A 23,846-nucleotide genomic window follows, 5' to 3' on the forward strand; every position below is an offset into this window, starting at 1 on the left:
AGGAGTAATGCTTCAGCAATTGATTGGGAAGACAACGAAAGAGGTCTGCAGTACCATGACATATTTCTGTTGATCCTTTAAACAGCCCCTTAAACATACACTGATTAACCTGTACCGTTGACGGCAGGATTCGAACCTGCGCGGGGAGACCCCAATGGATTTCTAGTCCATCACCGTAACCACACAGTATCGACGTTTCAATTCTCTATCTTGTTCAAACATTAGCATTCTGCAACATTTTTGGTATGTAAAGCATTGCGTGACCTCATTTTGTTTAAAAATTCATCACACAGTAACATTCAGCAATGTTTCGTGATCGGATCATTTTTGACTTCTACCTTATAAAAGGGATTCATTTATAATTCACCCGTCACCTTCACTACAATTTGGAGATGCCGGGGATTGAACCCGGGACCTCATACATGCGAAGCATGCGCTCTACCACTGAGCTACATCCCCATTATGTAATAAATAGTACATCTCTACTGTCAATACCTGAAGCTATGCTTAATGATACAGCCAATCAATAGGTTGACTTGCACTAGACCATCCTAAGAGATGAAGATATTTGGCCTGCCTGCTAAAAGCAGAGGTGGAAAACTGGTGTGGCAGATTTCAATCATGGAGCGGGGTATCCAATGGATTTCTAGTGCATCAGCTTAACCGCTTGGCCAGGACAATGGTGCTTATCGACCTCAAGTCTATCAGTTGTTCGAACAGTAACAGACTGCAACGCTTCAGGCTGTGTGATCAAATTGTGAAATAGTCCTACACCCTTGACCACAGCTTGCTTTGATCACATCTTAGTGATCGGACCTCAGCACTCCTACATGAGAAGCTTTACAGATGAGCCGAAAACAGATTACTTCAATTGTACATGTGGCAACCGATACATGAAAGTTTGCTTAACGATACAAGAGGGGAAATCGGTTATTGACTGGCAGTACGGTATCATACATTTCTTAGAGAAGTAGTCTGCGTACAGATAGCAGAACTGGCCAACGCTTGTCGGCAGGCCTGAATCTTCGTCGTGACGCAACAATGTTTTTCTCTTCGGTGGCTGTCAACACTTAATGCATAAACGTACCGTACTCATATCAATGTGTTGACCGGCACTAGCTTTTGAGCGCACACTAGCTTTTGAGCGCACAAGCGCACACTAGCGCACACTAGCTTTTGAGCGCACAAGCACACAAAAGCGTGCGCTTTTGAAATCGCACGCACTGATTAACCTGCATCGTTGACGACAACACAGTTTCAATTCTCTCACTTGTTTCGAACAATAGCATTCGGCAACATCTTTGGTAGGTTAAGCATTGCGTGACCTCATTTGATTAATATAGCACTCACCTGACTTTTCTAGGGCAATCAAATGGCGATGCCGGTGATTGAACCCGGGGCCTCATACATGCAAAGCATACGCACTACCACTGAGCTACATCCCCTTACTGCTAGAGTATGTACATTTTAAACCGGCTTCGGAACACACCAAGGGTTTTCTCGTACATGGCATTCAGCACTTGGACCTGACAACACTAGTCTTCAGATCTATCAGACCTTGAAATATTTACATTTTATGTTTGGAGAACATGTTGTCAAAAAACATCGAATGCTAAGAGCCTGTCCAGATAATACCAGGTTTTAAATATGTCACCTTCTACATGCTTAGATTAACATATTTGCACTGATTTCATGCAGTCTCACCGTAATATGTGTATGTGTTGGCTGACCAAGGGAATGAAAATTCGTAATCAGAAAGAACCGTTGTCGGCAGGATTCGAACCTGCGCGGGGAGACCCCAATGGATTTCTAGTCCATCGCCTTAACCACTCGGCCACGACAACACACTTGTATAGATCCAATTCTCTGGCTTTTTGGAACAGGAAGAGTCTGGAACACTTAGGGTAGGTTAAGCCTTGCTTGATCTAATTTTGAAATAATCTTCAAATTGACTGAAGCTAGCTTTGATCACATCTTGGAGACGGCAGGCATTGAACCTCAGGCCTTCTACATGAGAAGCATACGCTTTGCCGTTGAGAGAAGTCCCCTGTGTTACTTCAATTGTACATCTGTAAAACCGATTCCTGAAGCTTTGCTTAACGATAGAAGGGACAAATAGGTCATTAGTTGGCACTAGGGTATCATACATTTTATAGAGAATTTAGCTTGCCTGCCGCTGTTTTCATTGATGGAAAGTCTATTGCATTGATGGATTGCAAGCTTACAACCACAAGCAAGATTGCCAGTTAGGACAATTCCGTTTTTTTTAACTGCAAGAAACACTTTTATCACATCTACACCAGTTGATGCTGTTGCAAAAAGTGTAGGTACTGCTGGGAGTTGAACCCAGGGTCTCCTGTTTACAAGACAGGCGCTTTCACCAGCTAAGCCACAGCACCCCTATGGTAATGTTTACTTGAGACACCAATGAAAAAGGTCTCATGTAGCGTGACCCGATCATGTGTTAAGCTATCAGAACTGGCGGCTAAAGGAATTCCAATTGAGTAGGTTACTTACATTATACAACTTACTGATGTGATTAGAACACTGCCTCTTCTGTGAACTAGACAGTCACTATGACAGTCCAAGCCACAGCACCCCTCTCAGTTCAGGAGTAATGCTTCAGCAATTGATTGGGAAGACAACGAAAGAGGTCTGCAGTACCATGACATATTTCTGTTGATCCTTTAAACAGCCCCTTAAACATACACTGATTAACCTGTACCGTTGACGGCAGGATTCGAACCTGCGCGGGGAGACCCCAATGGATTTCTAGTCCATCACCGTAACCACACAGTATCGACGTTTCAATTCTCTATCTTGTTCAAACATTAGCATTCTGCAACATTTTTGGTATGTAAAGCATTGCGTGACCTCATTTTGTTTAAAAATTCATCACACAGTACCATTCAGCAATGTTTCGTGATCGGATCATTTTTGACTTCTACCTTATAAAAGGGATTCATTTATAATTCACCCGTCACCTTCACTACAATTTGGAGATGCCGGGGATTGAACCCGGGACCTCATACATGCGAAGCATGCGCTCTACCACTGAGCTACATCCCCATTATGTAATAAATAGTACATCTCTACTGTCAATACCTGAAGCTATGCTTAATGATACAGCCAATCAATAGGTTGACTTGCACTAGACCATCCTAAGAGATGAAGATATTTGGCCTGCCTGCTAAAAGCAGAGGTGGAAAACTGGTGTGGCAGATTTCAATCATGGAGCGGGGTATCCAATGGATTTCTAGTGCATCAGCTTAACCGCTTGGCCAGGACAATGGTGCTTATCGACCTCAAGTCTATCAGTTGTTCGAACAGTAACAGACTGCAACGCTTGAGGCTGTGTGATCAAATTGTGAAATAGTCCTACACCCTTGACCACAGCTTGCTTTGATCACATCTTAGTGATCGGACCTCAGCACTCCTACATGAGAAGCTTTACAGATGAGCCGAAAACAGATTACTTCAATTGTACATGTGGCAACCGATACATGAAAGTTTGCTTAACGATACAAGAGGGGAAATCGGTTATTGACTGGCAGTACGGTATCATACATTTCTTAGAGAAGTAGTCTGCGTACAGATAGCAGAACTGGCCAACGCTTGTCGGCAGGCCTGAATCTTCGTCGTGACGCAACAATGTTTTTCTCTTCGGTGGCTGTCAACACTTAATGCATAAACGTACCGTACTCATATCAATGTGTTGACCGGCACTAGCTTTTGAGCGCACACTAGCTTTTGAGCGCACAAGCGCACACTAGCGCACACTAGCTTTTGAGCGCACAAGCACACAAAAGCGTGCGCTTTTGAAATCGCACGCACTGATTAACCTGTATCGTTGACGACAACACAGTTTCAATTCTCTCACTTGTTTCGAACAATAGCATTCGGCAACATCTTTGGTAGGTTAAGCATTGCGTGACCTCATTTGATCAATATAGCACTCACCTGACTTTTCTAGGGCAATCAAATGGCGATGCCGGTGATTGAACCCGGGGCCTCATACATGCAAAGCATACGCACTACCACTGAGCTACATCCCCTTACTGCTAGAGTATGTACATTTTAAACCGGCTTCAGCACTTGGGATTCAGCACTTGGACCTGACAACACTAGTCTTCAGATCTATCAGACCTTGAAATATTTACATTTTATGTTTGGAGAACATGTTGTCAAAAAACATCGAATGCTAAGAGCCTGTCCAGATAATACCAGGTTTTAAATATGTCACCTTCTACATGCTTAGATTAACATATTTGCACTGATTTCATGCAGTCTCACCGTAATATGTGTATGTGTTGGCTGACCAAGGGAATGAAAATTCGTAATCAGAAAGAACCGTTGTCGGCAGGATTCGAACCTGCGCGGGGAGACCCCAATGGATTTCTAGTCCATCGCCTTAACCACTCGGCCACGACAACACACTTGTATAGATCCAATTCTCTGGCTTTTTGGAACAGGAAGAGTCTGGAACACTTAGGGTAGGTTAAGCCTTGCTTGATCTAATTTTGAAATAATCTTCAAATTGACTGAAGCTAGCTTTGATCACATCTTGGAGACGGCAGGCATTGAACCTCAGGCCTTCTACATGAGAAGCATACGCTTTGCCGTTGAGAGAAGTCCCCTGTGTTACTTCAATTGTACATCTGTAAAACCGATTCCTGAAGCTTTGCTTAACGATAGAAGGGACAAATAGGTCATTAGTTGGCACTAGGGTATCATACATTTTATAGAGAATTTAGCTTGCCTGCCGCTGTTTTCATTGATGGAAAGTCTATTGCATTGATGGATTGCAAGCTTACAACCACAAGCAAGATTGCCAGTTAGGACAATTCCGTTTTTTTTAACTGCAAGAAACACTTTTACCACATCTACACCAGATGATGCTGTTGCAAAAAGTGTAGGTACTGCTGTGAGTTGAACCCAGGGTCTCCTGTTTACAAGACAGGCGCTTTCACCAGCTAAGCCACAGCACCCCTATGGTAATGTTTACTTGAGACACCAATGAAAAAGGTCTCATGTAGCGTGACCCGATCATGTGTTAAGCTATCAGAACTGGCGGCTAAAGGAATTCCAATTGAGTAGGTTACTTACATTATACAACTTACTGATGTGATTAGAACACTGCCTCTTCTGTGAACTAGACAGTCACTATGACAGTCCAAGCCACAGCACCCCTCTCAGTTCAGGAGTAATGCTTCAGCAATTGATTGGGAAGACAACGAAAGAGGTCTGCAGTACCATGACATAATTCTGTTGATCCTTTAAACAGCCCCTTAAACATACACTGATTAACCTGTACCGTTGACGGCAGGATTCGAACCTGCGCGGGGAGACCCCAATGGATTTCTAGTCCATCACCGTAACCACACAGTATCGACGTTTCAATTCTCTATCTTGTTCAAACATTAGCATTCTGCAACATTTTTGGTATGTAAAGCATTGCGTGACCTCATTTTGTTTAAAAATTCATCACACAGTAACATTCAGCAATGTTTCGTGATCGGATCATTTTTGACTTCTACCTTATAAAAGGGATTCATTTATATTTCACCCGTCACCTTCACTACAATTTGGAGATGCCGGGGATTGAACCCGGGACCACATACATGCGAAGCATGCGCTCTACCACTGAGCTACATCCCCATTATGTAATAAATAGTACATCTCTACTGTCAATACCTGAAGCTATGCTTAATGATACAGCCAATCAATAGGTTGACTTGCACTAGACCATCCTAAGAGATGAAGATATTTGGCCTGCCTGCTAAAAGCAGAGGTGGAAAACTGGTGTGGCAGATTTCAATCATGGAGCGGGGTATCCAATGGATTTCTAGTGCATCAGCTTAACCGCTTGGCCAGGACAATGGTGCTTATCGACCTCAAGTCTATCAGTTGTTCGAACAGTAACAGACTGCAACGCTTGAGGCTGTGTGATCAAATTGTGAAATAGTCCTACACCCTTGACCACAGCTTGCTTTGATCACATCTTAGTGATCGGACCTCAGCACTCCTACATGAGAAGCTTTACAGATGAGCCGAAAACAGATTACTTCAATTGTACATGTGGCAACCGATACATGTGAACTAGACAGTCACTATGACAGTCCAAGCCACAGCACCTCTCCTCTCCTGGAACCGTCACCTTATCGTGGTGGAGAGGTTTGCGTGTCCCTGTGAACCTGAGGGCTGTGTTGTCTGGAGCCTTGTGCTCCTGGTAGGGTCTCTCATGGCAGAGTGGTCTCAGGCGAGGGGCCAGACTAAGAATGGTTCAAAAATCCTCAATGAATATCGAAAAAAGAGGAGATGTGACCCGGCCCGGAGGAAGCCCGGGGCCCCCGTCTGGAGCTAGGCCCAGACGGAGGGCTCGATGGCGAGCGCCTGGTGGCCGGGTTTGCCACGGAGCCCGGTCGGGCACAGCCCGAACAAACTACGTGGCACCCCCCCTCTCTTCATCTCATGGGCCCACCACCTGTGGGAAGACCCGTTGGGGTCGGGTGCGCAGCCACATGGGTGGCAGCGAAGGTCAGGGGTCTCGACGGACCAGACCCGGGCGGCAGAAGCTAGCTCTGGGGACGTGGAACGTCACCTCGCTGTGGGGAAAGGAACCGGAGCTTGTGAGGGAGGTGGAGAGCTATCAGTTAGATCTGGTGGGGCTTACCTCCACGCACAGTCTCAGCTCTGGTACCGTACTCCTGGATAAGGGTTGGACTCTATTCTTCTCCGGAGTTGCCAAGGGCGTGAGGCGCCGGGCGGGTGTGGGGATACTCATAAATCCCCGGCTGAGCGCCGCGGTGTTGGAGTTTACCCCGGTAGACGAGAGGGTCGCCTCCCTGCGCCTAAGGGTTGTAGGGGGGAAAACTCTGACTGTTGTTTGTGCGTATGCACCAAACAGCAGTTCAGAGTACTCGGCCTTCTTGGAGACCCTGAATGGAGTCCTGTATGGGGCTCCAGTAGGGGACTCCGTAGTTCTGCTGGGTGACTTCAACGCCCACGTGGGCAACGATGGAGACACCTGGAGAGGCGTGGTGGGGAGGAACGGCCTCCCTGATCTAAACCCGAACGGTCGTTTGTTATTGGACTTCTGTGCTAGTCATGGATTATCCATAACAAACACCATGTTCGAACATAAGGGTGCTCATAAGTGTACCTGGTACCAGAGTACCCTAGGCCGAAGATCAATGATCGATTTTGTGATCGTGTCATCTGATCTGAGGCCGCATGTTTTGGACACTCGGGTAAAGAGAGGGGCGGAACTGTCAACCGACCACCATCTGGTTGTGAGTTGGATCAGGGAATGGGGGAAATTTCCGGATAGACCTGGTAAGCCCAAACGCGTAGTGCGGGTGAACTGGGAACGTCTGGAGGAGGCCCCCGTCCTAGGTATCTTCAACTCACACCTCCGGCGGAGTTTTTCTAGCATTCCTGTGGAGGTTGGGGACATTGAGCCGGAGTGGGCTGTGTTCAAAGCCTCCATTGCTGAAGCTGCGGTGGCTAGCTGTGGCCTCAGGGTCTTAGGCTCCTCAAGGGGCGGTAACCCTCGGACACCGTGGTGGACACCGGTGGTCAGGGAAGCCGTCCGATTGAAGAAGGAGGCCTTCCGGGATATGATATCCTGGAGGACTCCTGACTCGGTTGCAGGGTACCGACAGGCCCGAAGGGCTGCAGCTGCTGCCGTGTCGGAGGCTAAGCAGCGGGTGTGGGAGAAGTTCGGAGAGGCCATGGAGAAGGACTTTCGGTCGGCACCAAAGTGTTTCTGGAAGACTATCCGGCACCTCAGGAGGGGGAAACGGGGAACCGTCCAAGCTGTGTACAGTAAGGAGGGGACTCTGTTGACCTCAACTGAGGAGGTCGTCGGACGTTGGAAGGAACACTTTGAGGAACTCCTGAACCCGAATAACACGCCCTCTATGTTGGAGGCAGAGCTCGAGGTTGATGGTGTTTCGTCGTCAATTTCCCTGGTGGAGGTCACTGAGGTAGTCAAACATCTCCGCAGTGGCAAAGCCCCAGGGATTGATGAGATCCAGCCAGAAATGCTAAAGGCTCTGGGTGTTGAGGGGCTGTCATGGTTGACACGCCTATTCAACATCGCGTGGGAGTCGGGTACAGTGCCAAAGGAGTGGCAAACCGGGGTGGTGGTTCCCCTGTTCAAAAAGGGGGACCAGAGAGTGTGTGCCAATTACCGGGGTATCACACTTCTCAGCCTCCCTGGTAAAGTCTACTCCAAGGTACTGGAAAGGAGGGTTCGGCCGGTCGTCGAACCTCAGATTGAAGAGGAACAATGCGGTTTTCGCCCCGGACGTGGAACTACGGACCAGCTCTTCACTCTCGCAAGGATCCTGGAGGGGGCCTGGGAGTATGCCCATCCGGTCTACATGTGTTTTGTGGATCTGGAGAAGGCGTATGACCGGGTCCCCCGGGAGAAACTGTGGGAGGTGCTGCGGGAGTATGGGGTAAAGGGGTCTATCCTCAGGGCCATCCAATCCCTGTACTCCCAAAGCGAGAGCTGTGTTCGCGTCCTCGGCAGCCAGTCAGTTTCGTTCTCGGTGGGTGCTGGGCTCCGCCAGGGCTGCGCCTTGTCACCAATCCTGTTTGTGATATACATGGACAGGATATCGAGGCGTAGTCGTGGTGGGGAGGGGTTGCAGTTCGGTGGTCTGAGGATCTCGTCACTGCTTTTTGCGGATGATGTGGTCCTCATGGGATCATCGGCCTGTGACCTTCAGCACTCACTGGATCGGCTGGCGGCCGAGTGTGAAGCGGCTGGGATGAGGATCAGCACCGCTAAATCTGAGGCCATGACTCTTAGCAGGAAACCGATGGATTGCTTACTCCGGGTAGGAAATGAGTCCTTAGCCCAAGTGAAGGAGTTCAAGTACCTCGGGGTCTTGTTCGCGAGTGAGGGTACTATGGAACGTGAGATTGGCCGGAGAATCGGAGCAGCGGGGGCGGTATTGCGTTCGCTTTACCGCACCGTTGTGACGAAAAGAGAGCTGAGCCGCAAGGCAAAGCTCTCGATCTACCGGTCGATCTTCGTTCCTATCCTCACCTATGGTCATGAGGGCTGGGTGATGACCGAAAGGACGAGATCGCGGGTACAAGCGGCCGAGATGAGTTTTCTCAGAAGGGTGGTTGGCGTCTCCCTTAGGGATAGGGTGAGAAGCTCAGCCATCCGTGAGGAACTCGGATTAGAGCCGCTGCTCCTTTACTTAGAAAGGAGTCAGCTGAGGTGGTTCGGGCATCTGGTAAGGATGCCCACTGGGCGCCTTCCTTGGGAGGTGTTTCAGGCACGTCCAGTGGGGAGGAGACCTCGGGGAAGACCCAGGACTAGGTGGAGAGATTATATCTCAACACTGGCCTGGGAACGCCTCGGGATCCCCCCGTCAGAGTTGGTCAATGTGGCCCGGGAAAGGGAAGTCTGGGGCCCCCTGCTTGAGCTGCTCCCCCCGCGACCCGACCCCGGATAAGCGGAAGAAAATGAGATGAACCGATACATGAAAGTTTGCTTAACGATACAAGAGGGGAAATCGGTTATTGACTGGCAGTACGGTATCATACATTTCTTAGAGAAGTAGTCTGCGTACAGATAGCAGAACTGGCCAACGCTTGTCGGCAGGCCTGAATCTTCGTCGTGACGCAACAATGTTTTTCTCTTCGGTGGCTGTCAACACTTAATGCATAAACGTACCGTACTCATATCAATGTGTTGACCGGCACTAGCTTTTGAGCGCACACTAGCTTTTGAGCGCACAAGCGCACACTAGCGCACACTAGCTTTTGAGCGCACAAGCACACATAAGCGTGCGCTTTTGAAATCGCACGCACTGATTAACCTGTATCGTTGACGACAACACAGTTTCAATTCTCTCACTTGTTTCGAACAATAGCATTCGGCAACATCTTTGGTAGGTTAAGCATTGCGTGACCTCATTTGATCAATATAGCACTCACCTGACTTTTCTAGGGCAATCAAATGGAGATGCCGGGGATTGAACCCGGGGCCTCATACATGCAAAGCATGCGCACTACCACTGAGCTACATCCCCTTACTGCTAGAGTATGTACATTTTAAACCGGCTTCGGAACACACCAAGGGTTTTCTCGTACATGGCATTCAGCACTTGGACCTGACAACACTAGTCTTCAGATCTATCAGACCTTGAAATATTTACATTTTATGTTTGGAGAACATGTTGTCAAAAAACATCGAATGCTAAGAGCCTGTCCAGATAATACCAGGTTTTAAATATGTCACCTTCTACATGCTTAGATTAACATATTTGCACTGATTTCATGCAGTCTCACCGTAATATGTGTATGTGTTGGCTGACCAAGGGAATGAAAATTCGTAATCAGAAAGAACCGTTGTCGGCAGGATTCGAACCTGCGCAGTGAGACCCCAATGGATTTCTAGTCCATCGCCTTAACCACTCGGCCACGACAACACACTTGTATAGATCCAATTCTCTGGCTTTTTGGAACAGGAAGAGTCTGGAACACTTAGGGTAGGTTAAGCCTTGCTTGATCTAATTTTGAAATAATCTTCAAATTGACTGAAGCTAGCTTTGATCACATCTTGGAGACGGCAGGCATTGAACCTCAGGCCTTCTACATGAGAAGCATACGCTTTGCCGTTGAGAGAAGTCCCCTGTGTTACTTCAATTGTACATCTGTAAAACCGATTCCTGAAGCTTTGCTTAACGATAGAAGGGACAAATAGGTCATTAGTTGGCACTAGGGTATCATACATTTTATAGAGAATTTAGCTTGCCTGCCGCTGTTTTCATTGATGGAAAGTCTATTGCATTGATGGATTGCAAGCTTACAACCACAAGCAAGATTGCCAGTTAGGACAATTCCGTTTTTTTTAACTGCAAGAAACACTTTTATCACATCTACACCAGATGATGCTGTTGCAAAAAGTGTAGGTACTGCTGGGAGTTGAACCCCGGGTCTCCTGTTTACAAGACAGGCGCTTTCACCAGCTAAGCCACAGCACCCCTATGGTAATGTTTACTTGAGACACCAATGAAAAAGGTCTCATGTAGCGTGACCCGATCATGTGTTAAGCTATCAGAACTGGCGGCTAAAGGAATTCCAATTGAGTAGGTTACTTACATTATACAACTTACTGATGTGATTAGAACACTGCCTCTTCTGTGAACTAGACAGTCACTATGACAGTCCAAGCCACAGCACCCCTCTCAGTTCAGGAGTAATGCTTCAGCAATTGATTGGGAAGACAACGAAAGAGGTCTGCAGTACCATGACATATTTCTGTTGATCCTTTAAACAGCCCCTTAAACATACACTGATTAACCTGTACCGTTGACGGCAGGATTCGAACCTGGGCGGGGAGACCCCAATGGATTTCTAGTCCATCACCGTAACCACACAGTATCGACGTTTCAATTCTCTATCTTGTTCAAACATTAGCATTCTGCAACATTTTTGGTATGTAAAGCATTGCGTGACCTCATTTTGTTTAAAAATTCATCACACAGTAACATTCAGCAATGTTTCGTGATCGGATCATTTTTGACTTCTACCTTATAAAAGGGAATTCATTTATAATTCACCCGTCACCTTCACTACAATTTGGAGATGCCGGGGATTGAACCCGGGACCTCATACATGCGAAGCATGCGCTCTACCACTGAGCTACATCCCCATTATGTAATAAATAGTACATCTCTACTGTCAATACCTGAAGCTATGCTTAATGATACAGCCAATCAATAGGTTGACTTGCACTAGACCATCCTAAGAGATGAAGATATTTGGCCTGCCTGCTAAAAGCAGAGGTGGAAAACTGGTGTGGCAGATTTCAATCATGGAGCGGGGTATCCAATGGATTTCTAGTGCATCAGCTTAACCGCTTGGCCAGGACAATGGTGCTTATCGACCTCAAGTCTATCAGTTGTTCGAACAGTAACAGACTGCAACGCTTCAGGCTGTGTGATCAAATTGTGAAATAGTCCTACACCCTTGACCACAGCTTGCTTTGATCACATCTTAGTGATCGGACCTCAGCACTCCTACATGAGAAGCTTTACAGATGAGCCGAAAACAGATTACTTCAATTGTACATGTGGCAACCGATACATGAAAGTTTGCTTAACGATACAAGAGGGGAAATCGGTTATTGACTGGCAGTACGGTATCATACATTTCTTAGAGAAGTAGTCTGCGTACAGATAGCAGAACTGGCCAACGCTTGTCGGCAGGCCTGAATCTTCGTCGTGACGCAACAATGTTTTTCTCTTCGGTGGCTGTCAACACTTAATGCATAAACGTACCGTACTCATATCAATGTGTTGACCGGCACTAGCTTTTGAGCGCACACTAGCTTTTGAGCGCACAAGCGCACACTAGCGCACACTAGCTTTTGAGCGCACAAGCACACAAAAGCGTGCGCTTTTGAAATCGCACGCACTGATTAACCTGCATCGTTGACGACAACACAGTTTCAATTCTCTCACTTGTTTCGAACAATAGCATTCGGCAACATCTTTGGTAGGTTAAGCATTGCGTGACCTCATTTGATTAATATAGCACTCACCTGACTTTTCTAGGGCAATCAAATGGCGATGCCGGTGATTGAACCCGGGGCCTCATACATGCAAAGCATACGCACTACCACTGAGCTACATCCCCTTACTGCTAGAGTATGTACATTTTAAACCGGCTTCGGAACACACCAAGGGTTTTCTCGTACATGGCATTCAGCACTTGGACCTGACAACACTAGTCTTCAGATCTATCAGACCTTGAAATATTTACATTTTATGTTTGGAGAACATGTTGTCAAAAAACATCGAATGCTAAGAGCCTGTCCAGATAATACCAGGTTTTAAATATGTCACCTTCTACATGCTTAGATTAACATATTTGCACTGATTTCATGCAGTCTCACCGTAATATGTGTATGTGTTGGCTGACCAAGGGAATGAAAATTCGTAATCAGAAAGAACCGTTGTCGGCAGGATTCGAACCTGCGCGGGGAGACCCCAATGGATTTCTAGTCCATCGCCTTAACCACTCGGCCACGACAACACACTTGTATAGATCCAATTCTCTGGCTTTTTGGAACAGGAAGAGTCTGGAACACTTAGGGTAGGTTAAGCCTTGCTTGATCTAATTTTGAAATAATCTTCAAATTGACTGAAGCTAGCTTTGATCACATCTTGGAGACGGCAGGCATTGAACCTCAGGCCTTCTACATGAGAAGCATACGCTTTGCCGTTGAGAGAAGTCCCCTGTGTTACTTCAATTGTACATCTGTAAAACCGATTCCTGAAGCTTTGCTTAACGATAGAAGGGACAAATAGGTCATTAGTTGGCACTAGGGTATCATACATTTTATAGAGAATTTAGCTTGCCTGCCGCTGTTTTCATTGATGGAAAGTCTATTGCATTGATGGATTGCAAGCTTACAACCACAAGCAAGATTGCCAGTTAGGACAATTCCGTTTTTTTTAACTGCAAGAAACACTTTTATCACATCTACACCAGTTGATGCTGTTGCAAAAAGTGTAGGTACTGCTGGGAGTTGAACCCAGGGTCTCCTGTTTACAAGACAGGCGCTTTCACCAGCTAAGCCACAGCACCCCTATGGTAATGTTTACTTGAGACACCAATGAAAAAGGTCTCATGTAGCGTGACCCGATCATGTGTTAAGCTATCAGAACTGGCGGCTAAAGGAATTCCAATTGAGTAGGTTACTTACATTATACAACTTACTGATGTGATTAGAACACTGCCTCTTCTGTGAACTAGACAGTCACTATGACAGTCCAAGCCACAGCACCCCTCTCAGTTCAGGAGTAATGCTTCAGCAATTGATTGGGAAGACAACGAAAGAGGTCTGCAGTACCATGACATATTTCTGTTGATCCTTTAAACAGCCCCTTAAACATACACTGATTAACCTGTACCGTTGACGGCAGGATTCGAACCTGCGCGGGGAGACCCCAATGGATTTCTAGTCCATCACCGTAACCACACAGTATCGACGTTTCAATTCTCTATCTTGTTCAAACATTAGCATTCTGCAACATTTTTGGTATGTAAAGCATTGCGTGACCTCATTTTGTTTAAAAATTCATCACACAGTACCATTCAGCAATGTTTCGTGATCGGATCATTTTTGACTTCTACCTTATAAAAGGGATTCATTTATATTTCACCCGTCACCTTCACTACAATTTGGAGATGCCGGGGATTGAACCCGGGACCTCATACATGCGAAGCATGCGCTCTACCACTGAGCTACATCCCCATTATGTAATAAATAGTACATCTCTACTGTCAATACCTGAAGCTATGCTTAATGATACAGCCAATCAATAGGTTGACTTGCACTAGACCATCCTAAGAGATGAAGATATTTGGCCTGCCTGCTAAAAGCAGAGGTGGAAAACTGGTGTGGCAGATTTCAATCATGGAGCGGGGTATCCAATGGATTTCTAGTGCATCAGCTTAACCGCTTGGCCAGGACAATGGTGCTTATCGACCTCAAGTCTATCAGTTGTTCGAACAGTAACAGACTGCAACGCTTGAGGCTGTGTGATCAAATTGTGAAATAGTCCTACACCCTTGACCACAGCTTGCTTTGATCACATCTTAGTGATCGGACCTCAGCACTCCTACATGAGAAGCTTTACAGATGAGCCGAAAACAGATTACTTCAATTGTACATGTGGCAACCGATACATGAAAGTTTGCTTAACGATACAAGAGGGGAAATCGGTTATTGACTGGCAGTACGGTATCATACATTTCTTAGAGAAGTAGTCTGCGTACAGATAGCAGAACTGGCCAACGCTTGTCGGCAGGCCTGAATCTTCGTCGTGACGCAACAATGTTTTTCTCTTCGGTGGCTGTCAACACTTAATGCATAAACGTACCGTACTCATATCAATGTGTTGACCGGCACTAGCTTTTGAGCGCACACTAGCTTTTGAGCGCACAAGCGCACACTAGCGCACACTAGCTTTTGAGCGCACAAGCACACAAAAGCGTGCGCTTTTGAAATCGCACGCACTGATTAACCTGTATCGTTGACGACAACACAGTTTCAATTCTCTCACTTGTTTCGAACAATAGCATTCGGCAACATCTTTGGTAGGTTAAGCATTGCGTGACCTCATTTGATCAATATAGCACTCACCTGACTTTTCTAGGGCAATCAAATGGCGATGCCGGTGATTGAACCCGAGGCCTCATACATGCAAAGCATACGCACTACCACTGAGCTACATCCCCTTACTGCTAGAGTATGTACATTTTAAACCGGCTTCAGCACTTGGGATTCAGCACTTGGACCTGACAACACTAGTCTTCAGATCTATCAGACCTTGAAATATTTACATTTTATGTTTGGAGAACATGTTGTCAAAAAACATTGAATGCTAAGAGCCTGTCCAGATAATACCAGGTTTTAAATATGTCACCTTCTACATGCTTAGATTAACATATTTGCACTGATTTCATGCAGTCTCACCGTAATATGTGTATGTGTTGGCTGACCAAGGGAATGAAAATTCGTAATCAGAAAGAACCGTTGTCGGCAGGATTCGAACCTGCGCGGGGAGACCCCAATGGATTTCTAGTCCATCGCCTTAACCACTCGGCCACGACAACACACTTGTATAGATCCAATTCTCTGGCTTTTTGGAACAGGAAGAGTCTGGAACACTTAGGGTAGGTTAAGCCTTGCTTGATCTAATTTTGAAATAATCTTCAAATTGACTGAAGCTAGCTTTGATCACATCTTGGAGACGGCAGGCATTGAACCTCAGGCCTTCTACATGAGAAGCATACGCTTTGCCGTTGAGAGAAGTCCCCTGTGTTACTTCAATTGTACATCTGTAAAACCGATTCCTGAAGCTTTGCTTAACGATAGAAGGGACAAATAGGTCATTAGTTGGCACTAGGGTATCATACATTTTATAGAGAATTTAGCTTGCCTGCCGCTGTTTTCATTGATGGAAAGTCTATTGCATTGATGGATTGCAAGCTTACAACCACAAGCAAGATTGCCAGTTAGGACAATTCCGTTTTTTTTAACTGCAAGAAACACTTTTATCACATCTACACCAGTTGATGCTGTTGCAAAAAGTGTAGGTACTGCTGGGAGTTGAACCCAGGGTCTCCTGTTTACAAGACAGGCGCTTTCACCAGCTATTTCTAGTCCATCACCATAACCACACAGTTTCGACGTTTCAATTCTCTATCTTGTTCAAACATTAGCATTCTGCAACATTTTTGGTATGTAAAGCATTGCGTGACCTAATTTTGTTTAAAAATTCATCACACAGTAACATTCAGCAATGTTTCGTGATCGGATCATTTTTGACTTCTACCTTATAAAAGGGATTCATTTATAATTCACCCGTCACCTTCACTACAATTTGGAGATGCCGGGGATTGAACCCGTGACCTCATACATGCGAAGCATGCGCTCTACCACTGAGCTACATCCCCATTATGTAATAAATAGTACATCTCTACTGTCAATACCTGAAGCTATGCTTAATGATACAGCCAATCAATAGGTTGACTTGCACTAGACCATCCTAAGAGATGAAGATATTTGGCCTGCCTGCTAAAAGCAGAGGTGGAAAACTGGTGTGGCAGATTTCAATCATGGAGCGGGGTATCCAATGGATTTCTAGTGCATCAGCTTAACCGCTTGGCCAGGACAATGGTGCTTATCGACCTCAAGTCTATCAGTTGTTCGAACAGTAACAGACTGCAACGCTTGAGGCTGTGTGATCAAATTGTGAAATAGTCCTACACCCTTGACCACAGCTTGCTTTGATCACATCTTAGTGATCGGACCTCAGCACTCCTACATGAGAAGCTTTACAGATGAGCCGAAAACAGATTACTTCAATTGTACATGTGGCAACCGATACATGTGAACTAGACAGTCACTATGACAGTCCAAGCCACAGCACCTCTCCTCTCCTGGAACCGTCACCTTATCGTGGTGGAGAGGTTTGCGTGTCCCTGTGAACCTGAGGGCTGTGTTGTCTGGAGCCTTGTGCTCCTGGTAGGGTCTCTCATGGCAGAGTGGTCTCAGGCGAGGGGCCAGACTAAGAATGGTTCAAAAATCCTCAATGAATATCGAAAAAAGAGGAGATGTGACCCGGCCCGGAGGAAGCCCGGGGCCCCCGTCTGGAGCTAGGCCCAGACGGAGGGCTCGATGGCGAGCGCCTGGTGGCCGGGTTTGCCACGGAGCCCGGTCGGGCACAGCCCGAACAAACTACGTGGCACCCCCCCTCTCTTCATCTCATGGGCCCACCACCTGTGGGAAGACCCGTTGGGGTCGGGTGCGCAGCCACATGGGTGGCAGCGAAGGTCAGGGGTCTCGACGGACCAGACCCGGGCGGCAGAAGCTAGCTCTGGGGACGTGGAACGTCACCTCGCTGTGGGGAAAGGAACCGGAGCTTGTGAGGGAGGTGGAGAGCTATCAGTTAGATCTGGTGGGGCTTACCTCCACGCACAGTCTCAGCTCTGGTACCGTACTCCTGGATAAGGGTTGGACTCTATTCTTCTCCGGAGTTGCCAAGGGCGTGAGGCGCCGGGCGGGTGTGGGGATACTCATAAATCCCCGGCTGAGCGCCGCGGTGTTGGAGTTTACCCCGGTAGACGAGAGGGTCGCCTCCCTGCGCCTAAGGGTTGTAGGGGGGAAAACTCTGACTGTTGTTTGTGCGTATGCACCAAACAGCAGTTCAGAGTACTCGGCCTTCTTGGAGACCCTGAATGGAGTCCTGTATGGGGCTCCAGTAGGGGACTCCGTAGTTCTGCTGGGTGACTTCAACGCCCACGTGGGCAACGATGGAGACACCTGGAGAGGCGTGGTGGGGAGGAACGGCCTCCCTGATCTAAACCCGAACGGTCGTTTGTTATTGGACTTCTGTGCTAGTCATGGATTATCCATAACAAACACCATGTTCGAACATAAGGGTGCTCATAAGTGTACCTGGTACCAGAGTACCCTAGGCCGAAGATCAATGATCGATTTTGTGATCGTGTCATCTGATCTGAGGCCGCATGTTTTGGACACTCGGGTAAAGAGAGGGGCGGAACTGTCAACCGACCACCATCTGGTTGTGAGTTGGATCAGGGAATGGGGGAAATTTCCGGATAGACCTGGTAAGCCCAAACGCGTAGTGCGGGTGAACTGGGAACGTCTGGAGGAGGCCCCCGTCCTAGGTATCTTCAACTCACACCTCCGGCGGAGTTTTTCTAGCATTCCTGTGGAGGTTGGGGACATTGAGCCGGAGTGGGCTGTGTTCAAAGCCTCCATTGCTGAAGCTGCGGTGGCTAGCTGTGGCCTCAGGGTCTTAGGCTCCTCAAGGGGCGGTAACCCTCGGACACCGTGGTGGACACCGGTGGTCAGGGAAGCCGTCCGATTGAAGAAGGAGGCCTTCCGGGATATGATATCCTGGAGGACTCCTGACTCGGTTGCAGGGTACCGACAGGCCCGAAGGGCTGCAGCTGCTGCCGTGTCGGAGGCTAAGCAGCGGGTGTGGGAGAAGTTCGGAGAGGCCATGGAGAAGGACTTTCGGTCGGCACCAAAGTGTTTCTGGAAGACTATCCGGCACCTCAGGAGGGGGAAACGGGGAACCGTCCAAGCTGTGTACAGTAAGGAGGGGACTCTGTTGACCTCAACTGAGGAGGTCGTCGGACGTTGGAAGGAACACTTTGAGGAACTCCTGAACCCGAATAACACGCCCTCTATGTTGGAGGCAGAGCTCGAGGTTGATGGTGTTTCGTCGTCAATTTCCCTGGTGGAGGTCACTGAGGTAGTCAAACATCTCCGCAGTGGCAAAGCCCCAGGGATTGATGAGATCCAGCCAGAAATGCTAAAGGCTCTGGGTGTTGAGGGGCTGTCATGGTTGACACGCCTATTCAACATCGCGTGGGAGTCGGGTACAGTGCCAAAGGAGTGGCAAACCGGGGTGGTGGTTCCCCTGTTCAAAAAGGGGGACCAGAGAGTGTGTGCCAATTACCGGGGTATCACACTTCTCAGCCTCCCTGGTAAAGTCTACTCCAAGGTACTGGAAAGGAGGGTTCGGCCGGTCGTCGAACCTCAGATTGAAGAGGAACAATGCGGTTTTCGCCCCGGACGTGGAACTACGGACCAGCTCTTCACTCTCGCAAGGATCCTGGAGGGGGCCTGGGAGTATGCCCATCCGGTCTACATGTGTTTTGTGGATCTGGAGAAGGCGTATGACCGGGTCCCCCGGGAGAAACTGTGGGAGGTGCTGCGGGAGTATGGGGTAAAGGGGTCTATCCTCAGGGCCATCCAATCCCTGTACTCCCAAAGCGAGAGCTGTGTTCGCGTCCTCGGCAGCCAGTCAGTTTCGTTCTCGGTGGGTGCTGGGCTCCGCCAGGGCTGCGCCTTGTCACCAATCCTGTTTGTGATATACATGGACAGGATATCGAGGCGTAGTCGTGGTGGGGAGGGGTTGCAGTTCGGTGGTCTGAGGATCTCGTCACTGCTTTTTGCGGATGATGTGGTCCTCATGGGATCATCGGCCTGTGACCTTCAGCACTCACTGGATCGGCTGGCGGCCGAGTGTGAAGCGGCTGGGATGAGGATCAGCACCGCTAAATCTGAGGCCATGACTCTTAGCAGGAAACCGATGGATTGCTTACTCCGGGTAGGAAATGAGTCCTTAGCCCAAGTGAAGGAGTTCAAGTACCTCGGGGTCTTGTTCGCGAGTGAGGGTACTATGGAACGTGAGATTGGCCGGAGAATCGGAGCAGCGGGGGCGGTATTGCGTTCGCTTTACCGCACCGTTGTGACGAAAAGAGAGCTGAGCCGCAAGGCAAAGCTCTCGATCTACCGGTCGATCTTCGTTCCTATCCTCACCTATGGTCATGAGGGCTGGGTGATGACCGAAAGGACGAGATCGCGGGTACAAGCGGCCGAGATGAGTTTTCTCAGAAGGGTGGTTGGCGTCTCCCTTAGGGATAGGGTGAGAAGCTCAGCCATCCGTGAGGAACTCGGATTAGAGCCGCTGCTCCTTTACTTAGAAAGGAGTCAGCTGAGGTGGTTCGGGCATCTGGTAAGGATGCCCACTGGGCGCCTTCCTTGGGAGGTGTTTCAGGCACGTCCAGTGGGGAGGAGACCTCGGGGAAGACCCAGGACTAGGTGGAGAGATTATATCTCAACACTGGCCTGGGAACGCCTCGGGATCCCCCCGTCAGAGTTGGTCAATGTGGCCCGGGAAAGGGAAGTCTGGGGCCCCCTGCTTGAGCTGCTCCCCCCGCGACCCGACCCCGGATAAGCGGAAGAAAATGAGATGAACCGATACATGAAAGTTTGCTTAACGATACAAGAGGGGAAATCGGTTATTGACTGGCAGTACGGTATCATACATTTCTTAGAGAAGTAGTCTGCGTACAGATAGCAGAACTGGCCAACGCTTGTCGGCAGGCCTGAATCTTCGTCGTGACGCAACAATGTTTTTCTCTTCGGTGGCTGTCAACACTTAATGCATAAACGTACCGTACTCATATCAATGTGTTGACCGGCACTAGCTTTTGAGCGCACACTAGCTTTTGAGCGCACAAGCGCACACTAGCGCACACTAGCTTTTGAGCGCACAAGCACACAATAGCGTGCGCTTTTGAAATCGCACGCACTGATTAACCTGTATCGTTGACGACAACACAGTTTCAATTCTCTCACTTGTTTCGAACAATAGCATTCGGCAACATCTTTGGTAGGTTAAGCATTGCGTGACCTCATTTGATCAATATAGCACTCACCTGACTTCTCACCCGGGGCCTCATACATGCAAAGCATACGCACTACCACTGAGCTACATCCCCTTACTGCTAGAGTATGTACATTTTAAACCGGCTTCGGAACACACCAAGGGTTTTCTCGTACATGGCATTCAGCACTTGGACCTGACAACACTAGTCTTCAGATCTATCAGACCTTGAAATATTTACATTTTATGTTTGGAGAACATGTTGTCAAAAAACATCGAATGCTAAGAGCCTGTCCAGATAATTCCAGGTTTTAAATATGTCACCTTCTACATGCTTAGATTAACATATTTGCACTGATTTCATGCAGTCTCACCGTAATATGTGTATGTGTTGGCTGACCAAGGGAATGAAAATTCGTAATCAGAAATAACCGTTGTCGGCAGGATTCGAACCTGCGCGGGGAGACCCCAATGGATTTCTAGTCCATCGCCTTAACCACTCGGCCACGACAACACACTTGTATAGTTCCAATTCTCTGGCTTTTTGGAACAGGAAGAGTCTGGAACACTTAGGGTAGGTTAAGCCTTGCTTGATCTAATTTTGAAATAATCTTCAAATTGACTGAAGCTAGCTTTGATCACATCTTGGAGACGGCAGGCATTGAACCTCAGGCCTTCTACATGAGAAGCATACGCTTTGCCGTTGAGAGAAGTCCCCTGTGTTACTTCAATTGTACATCTGTAAAACCGATTCCTGAAGCTTTGCTTAACGATAGAAGGGACAAATAGGTCATTAGTTGGCACTAGGGTATCATACATTTTATAGAGAATTTAGCTTGCCTGCCGCTGTTTTCATTGATGGAAAGTCTATTGCATTGATGGATTGCAAGCTTACAACCACAAGCAAGATTGCCAGTTAGGACAATTCCGTTTTTTTTTAACTGCAAGAAACACTTTTATCACATCTACACCAGTTGATGCTGTTGCAAAAAAGTGTAGGTACTGTTGTGAGTTGAACCCAGGGTCTCCTGTTTACAAGACAGGCGCTTTCACCAGCTAAGCCACAGCACCCCTATGGTAATGTTTACTTGAGACACCAATGAAAAAGGTCTCATATAGCGTGACCCGATCATGTGTTAAGCTATCAGAACTGGCGGCTAAAGGAATTCCAATTGAGTAGGTTACTTACATTATACAACTTACTGATGTGATTAGAACACTGCCTCTTCTGTGAACTAGACAGTCACTATGACAGTCCAAGCCACAGCACCCCTCTCAGTTCAGGAGTAATGCTTCAGCAATTGATTGGGAAGACAACGAAAGAGGTCTGCAGTACCATGACATATTTCTGTTGATCCTTTAAACAGCCCATTAAACATACACTGATTAACCTGTACCGTTGACGGCAGGATTCGAACCTGCGCGGAGAGACCCCAATGGATTTCTAGTCCATCACCTTAACCACACAGTTACGACGTTTCAATTCTCTATCTTGTTCAAACATTATCATTCTGCAACATTTTTGGTATGTAAAGCATTGCGTGACCTCAATTTGTTTAAAAATTCATCACACAGTAACATTCAGCAATGTTTCGTGATCGGATCATTTTTGACTTCTACCTTATAAAAGGAATTCATTCATAATTCACCCGTCACCTTCACTACAATTTGGAGATGCCGGGGATTGAACCCGGGACCTCATACATGCGAAGCATGCGCTCTACCACTGAGCTACATCCCCTTAATGTATTAAATAGTACATCTCTACTATCAATACCTGAAGCTTTGCTTAATGATACAGCCAATCAATAGGTTGACTTGCACTAGACCATCCTAAGAGATGAAGATATTTGGCCTGCCTGCTAAAAGCAGAGGTGGAAAACTGGTGTGGCAGATTTCAATCATGGAGCGGGGTATCCAATGGATTTCTAGTGCATCAGCTTAACCGCTTAGCCAGGACAATGGTGCTTATCGACCTCAAGTCTATCAGTTGTTCGAACAGTAACAGACTGCAACGCTTGAGGCTGTGTGATCAAATTGTGAAATAGTCCTACACCCTTGACTACAGCTTGCTTTGATCACATCTTAGTGATCGGACCTCAGCACTCCTACATGAGAAGCTTTACAGATGAGCCGAAAACAGATTACTTCAATTGTACATGTGGCAACCGATACATGAAAGTTTGCTTAACGATACAAGAGGGGAAATCGGTTATTGACTGGCAGTACGGTATCATACATTTCTTAGAGAAGTAGTCTGCGTACAGATAGCAGAACTGGCCAACGCTTGTCGGCAGGCCTGAATCTTCGTCGTGACGCAACAATGTTTTTCTCTTCGGTGGCTGTCAACACTTAATGCATAAACGTACCGTACTCATATCAATGTGTTGACCGGCACTAGCTTTTGAGCGCACACTAGCTTTTGAGCGCACAAGCGCACAAAAGCGTGCGCTTTTGAAATCGCACGCACTGATTAACCTGTATCGTTGACGACAACACAGTTTCAATTCTCTCACTTGTTTCGAACAAAAGCATTCGGCAACATCTTTGGTAGGTTATGCATTGCGTGACCTCATTTGATCAATATAGCACTCACCTGACTTTTCTAGGGCAATCAAATGGAGATGCCGGGGATTGAACCCAGGGCCTCATACATGCAAAGCATGCTCTCTACCACTGAGCTACATCCCCGTACTGCTAGTGTATGTACATTTTAAACCGGCTTCGGAACACACCAAGGGTTTTCTCGTACATGGCATTCAGCACTTGGACCTGACAACACTAGTCTTCGGATCTATCAGACCTTGAAATATTTACATTTTATGTTTGGAGAACATGTTGTCAAAAAACATCGAATGCTAAGAGTCTGTCCAGATAATGCCAGGTTTTAAATATGTCACCTTCTACATGCGTAGATTAACATATTTGCACTGATTTCATGCAGTCTCACCGTAATATGTGTATGTGTTGGCTGACCAAGGGAATGAAAATTCGTAATCAGAAAGAACCGTTGTCGGCAGGATTCGAACCTGCGCGGGGAGACCCCAATGGATTAGCAGTCCATCACCTTAACCACTCGGCCAAAGATGGGCC

At 47.3% G+C, this 23,846-nt stretch overlaps 21 non-coding genes across 21 annotated transcripts; all 21 read right to left on the minus strand.

Moving 5' to 3' along the window:
* Nucleotides 1-387: 387 nt before the first annotated feature.
* trnaa-cgc (transfer RNA alanine (anticodon CGC)) lies at nucleotides 388-459 on the minus strand. The gene has a single exon. It is a non-coding gene; the product is annotated as a tRNA-Ala (tRNA).
* A 1,303-nt stretch (nucleotides 460-1,762) lies between these two features.
* Nucleotides 1,763-1,844, minus strand: trnas-aga (transfer RNA serine (anticodon AGA)). The gene has a single exon. It is a non-coding gene; the product is annotated as a tRNA-Ser (tRNA).
* Nucleotides 1,845-2,325: 481 nt separating this feature from the next.
* On the minus strand, nucleotides 2,326-2,399 carry trnat-ugu (transfer RNA threonine (anticodon UGU)). The gene has a single exon. It is a non-coding gene; the product is annotated as a tRNA-Thr (tRNA).
* A 598-nt stretch (nucleotides 2,400-2,997) lies between these two features.
* Nucleotides 2,998-3,069, minus strand: trnaa-cgc (transfer RNA alanine (anticodon CGC)). Its single transcript has one exon. It is a non-coding gene; the product is annotated as a tRNA-Ala (tRNA).
* Nucleotides 3,070-4,351: 1,282 nt separating this feature from the next.
* On the minus strand, nucleotides 4,352-4,433 carry trnas-aga (transfer RNA serine (anticodon AGA)). The gene has a single exon. It is a non-coding gene; the product is annotated as a tRNA-Ser (tRNA).
* A 481-nt stretch (nucleotides 4,434-4,914) lies between these two features.
* Nucleotides 4,915-4,988, minus strand: trnat-ugu (transfer RNA threonine (anticodon UGU)). Its single transcript has one exon. It is a non-coding gene; the product is annotated as a tRNA-Thr (tRNA).
* Nucleotides 4,989-5,586: 598 nt separating this feature from the next.
* On the minus strand, nucleotides 5,587-5,658 carry trnaa-cgc (transfer RNA alanine (anticodon CGC)). Its single transcript has one exon. It is a non-coding gene; the product is annotated as a tRNA-Ala (tRNA).
* A 4,328-nt stretch (nucleotides 5,659-9,986) lies between these two features.
* Nucleotides 9,987-10,058, minus strand: trnaa-ugc (transfer RNA alanine (anticodon UGC)). Its single transcript has one exon. It is a non-coding gene; the product is annotated as a tRNA-Ala (tRNA).
* Nucleotides 10,059-10,375: 317 nt separating this feature from the next.
* On the minus strand, nucleotides 10,376-10,457 carry trnas-aga (transfer RNA serine (anticodon AGA)). The gene has a single exon. It is a non-coding gene; the product is annotated as a tRNA-Ser (tRNA).
* Nucleotides 10,458-10,938: 481 nt separating this feature from the next.
* Nucleotides 10,939-11,012, minus strand: trnat-ugu (transfer RNA threonine (anticodon UGU)). Its single transcript has one exon. It is a non-coding gene; the product is annotated as a tRNA-Thr (tRNA).
* A 599-nt stretch (nucleotides 11,013-11,611) lies between these two features.
* On the minus strand, nucleotides 11,612-11,683 carry trnaa-cgc (transfer RNA alanine (anticodon CGC)). The gene has a single exon. It is a non-coding gene; the product is annotated as a tRNA-Ala (tRNA).
* Nucleotides 11,684-12,986: 1,303 nt separating this feature from the next.
* On the minus strand, nucleotides 12,987-13,068 carry trnas-aga (transfer RNA serine (anticodon AGA)). Its single transcript has one exon. It is a non-coding gene; the product is annotated as a tRNA-Ser (tRNA).
* Nucleotides 13,069-13,549: 481 nt separating this feature from the next.
* trnat-ugu (transfer RNA threonine (anticodon UGU)) lies at nucleotides 13,550-13,623 on the minus strand. The gene has a single exon. It is a non-coding gene; the product is annotated as a tRNA-Thr (tRNA).
* A 598-nt stretch (nucleotides 13,624-14,221) lies between these two features.
* trnaa-cgc (transfer RNA alanine (anticodon CGC)) lies at nucleotides 14,222-14,293 on the minus strand. Its single transcript has one exon. It is a non-coding gene; the product is annotated as a tRNA-Ala (tRNA).
* Nucleotides 14,294-15,575: 1,282 nt separating this feature from the next.
* On the minus strand, nucleotides 15,576-15,657 carry trnas-aga (transfer RNA serine (anticodon AGA)). The gene has a single exon. It is a non-coding gene; the product is annotated as a tRNA-Ser (tRNA).
* A 771-nt stretch (nucleotides 15,658-16,428) lies between these two features.
* Nucleotides 16,429-16,500, minus strand: trnaa-cgc (transfer RNA alanine (anticodon CGC)). The gene has a single exon. It is a non-coding gene; the product is annotated as a tRNA-Ala (tRNA).
* A 4,685-nt stretch (nucleotides 16,501-21,185) lies between these two features.
* Nucleotides 21,186-21,267, minus strand: trnas-aga (transfer RNA serine (anticodon AGA)). The gene has a single exon. It is a non-coding gene; the product is annotated as a tRNA-Ser (tRNA).
* A 483-nt stretch (nucleotides 21,268-21,750) lies between these two features.
* On the minus strand, nucleotides 21,751-21,824 carry trnat-ugu (transfer RNA threonine (anticodon UGU)). The gene has a single exon. It is a non-coding gene; the product is annotated as a tRNA-Thr (tRNA).
* A 598-nt stretch (nucleotides 21,825-22,422) lies between these two features.
* Nucleotides 22,423-22,494, minus strand: trnaa-cgc (transfer RNA alanine (anticodon CGC)). Its single transcript has one exon. It is a non-coding gene; the product is annotated as a tRNA-Ala (tRNA).
* Nucleotides 22,495-23,372: 878 nt separating this feature from the next.
* Nucleotides 23,373-23,444, minus strand: trnaa-ugc (transfer RNA alanine (anticodon UGC)). The gene has a single exon. It is a non-coding gene; the product is annotated as a tRNA-Ala (tRNA).
* Nucleotides 23,445-23,761: 317 nt separating this feature from the next.
* On the minus strand, nucleotides 23,762-23,845 carry trnas-gcu (transfer RNA serine (anticodon GCU)). The gene has a single exon. It is a non-coding gene; the product is annotated as a tRNA-Ser (tRNA).
* Between the last annotated feature and the right edge of the window lies 1 nt (nucleotide 23,846).

Source organism: Gadus chalcogrammus, chromosome 1 (genome assembly GCF_026213295.1).
Source record: "Gadus chalcogrammus isolate NIFS_2021 chromosome 1, NIFS_Gcha_1.0, whole genome shotgun sequence".
Classification (NCBI taxonomy): Eukaryota; Metazoa; Chordata; class Actinopteri; order Gadiformes; family Gadidae; genus Gadus; species Gadus chalcogrammus.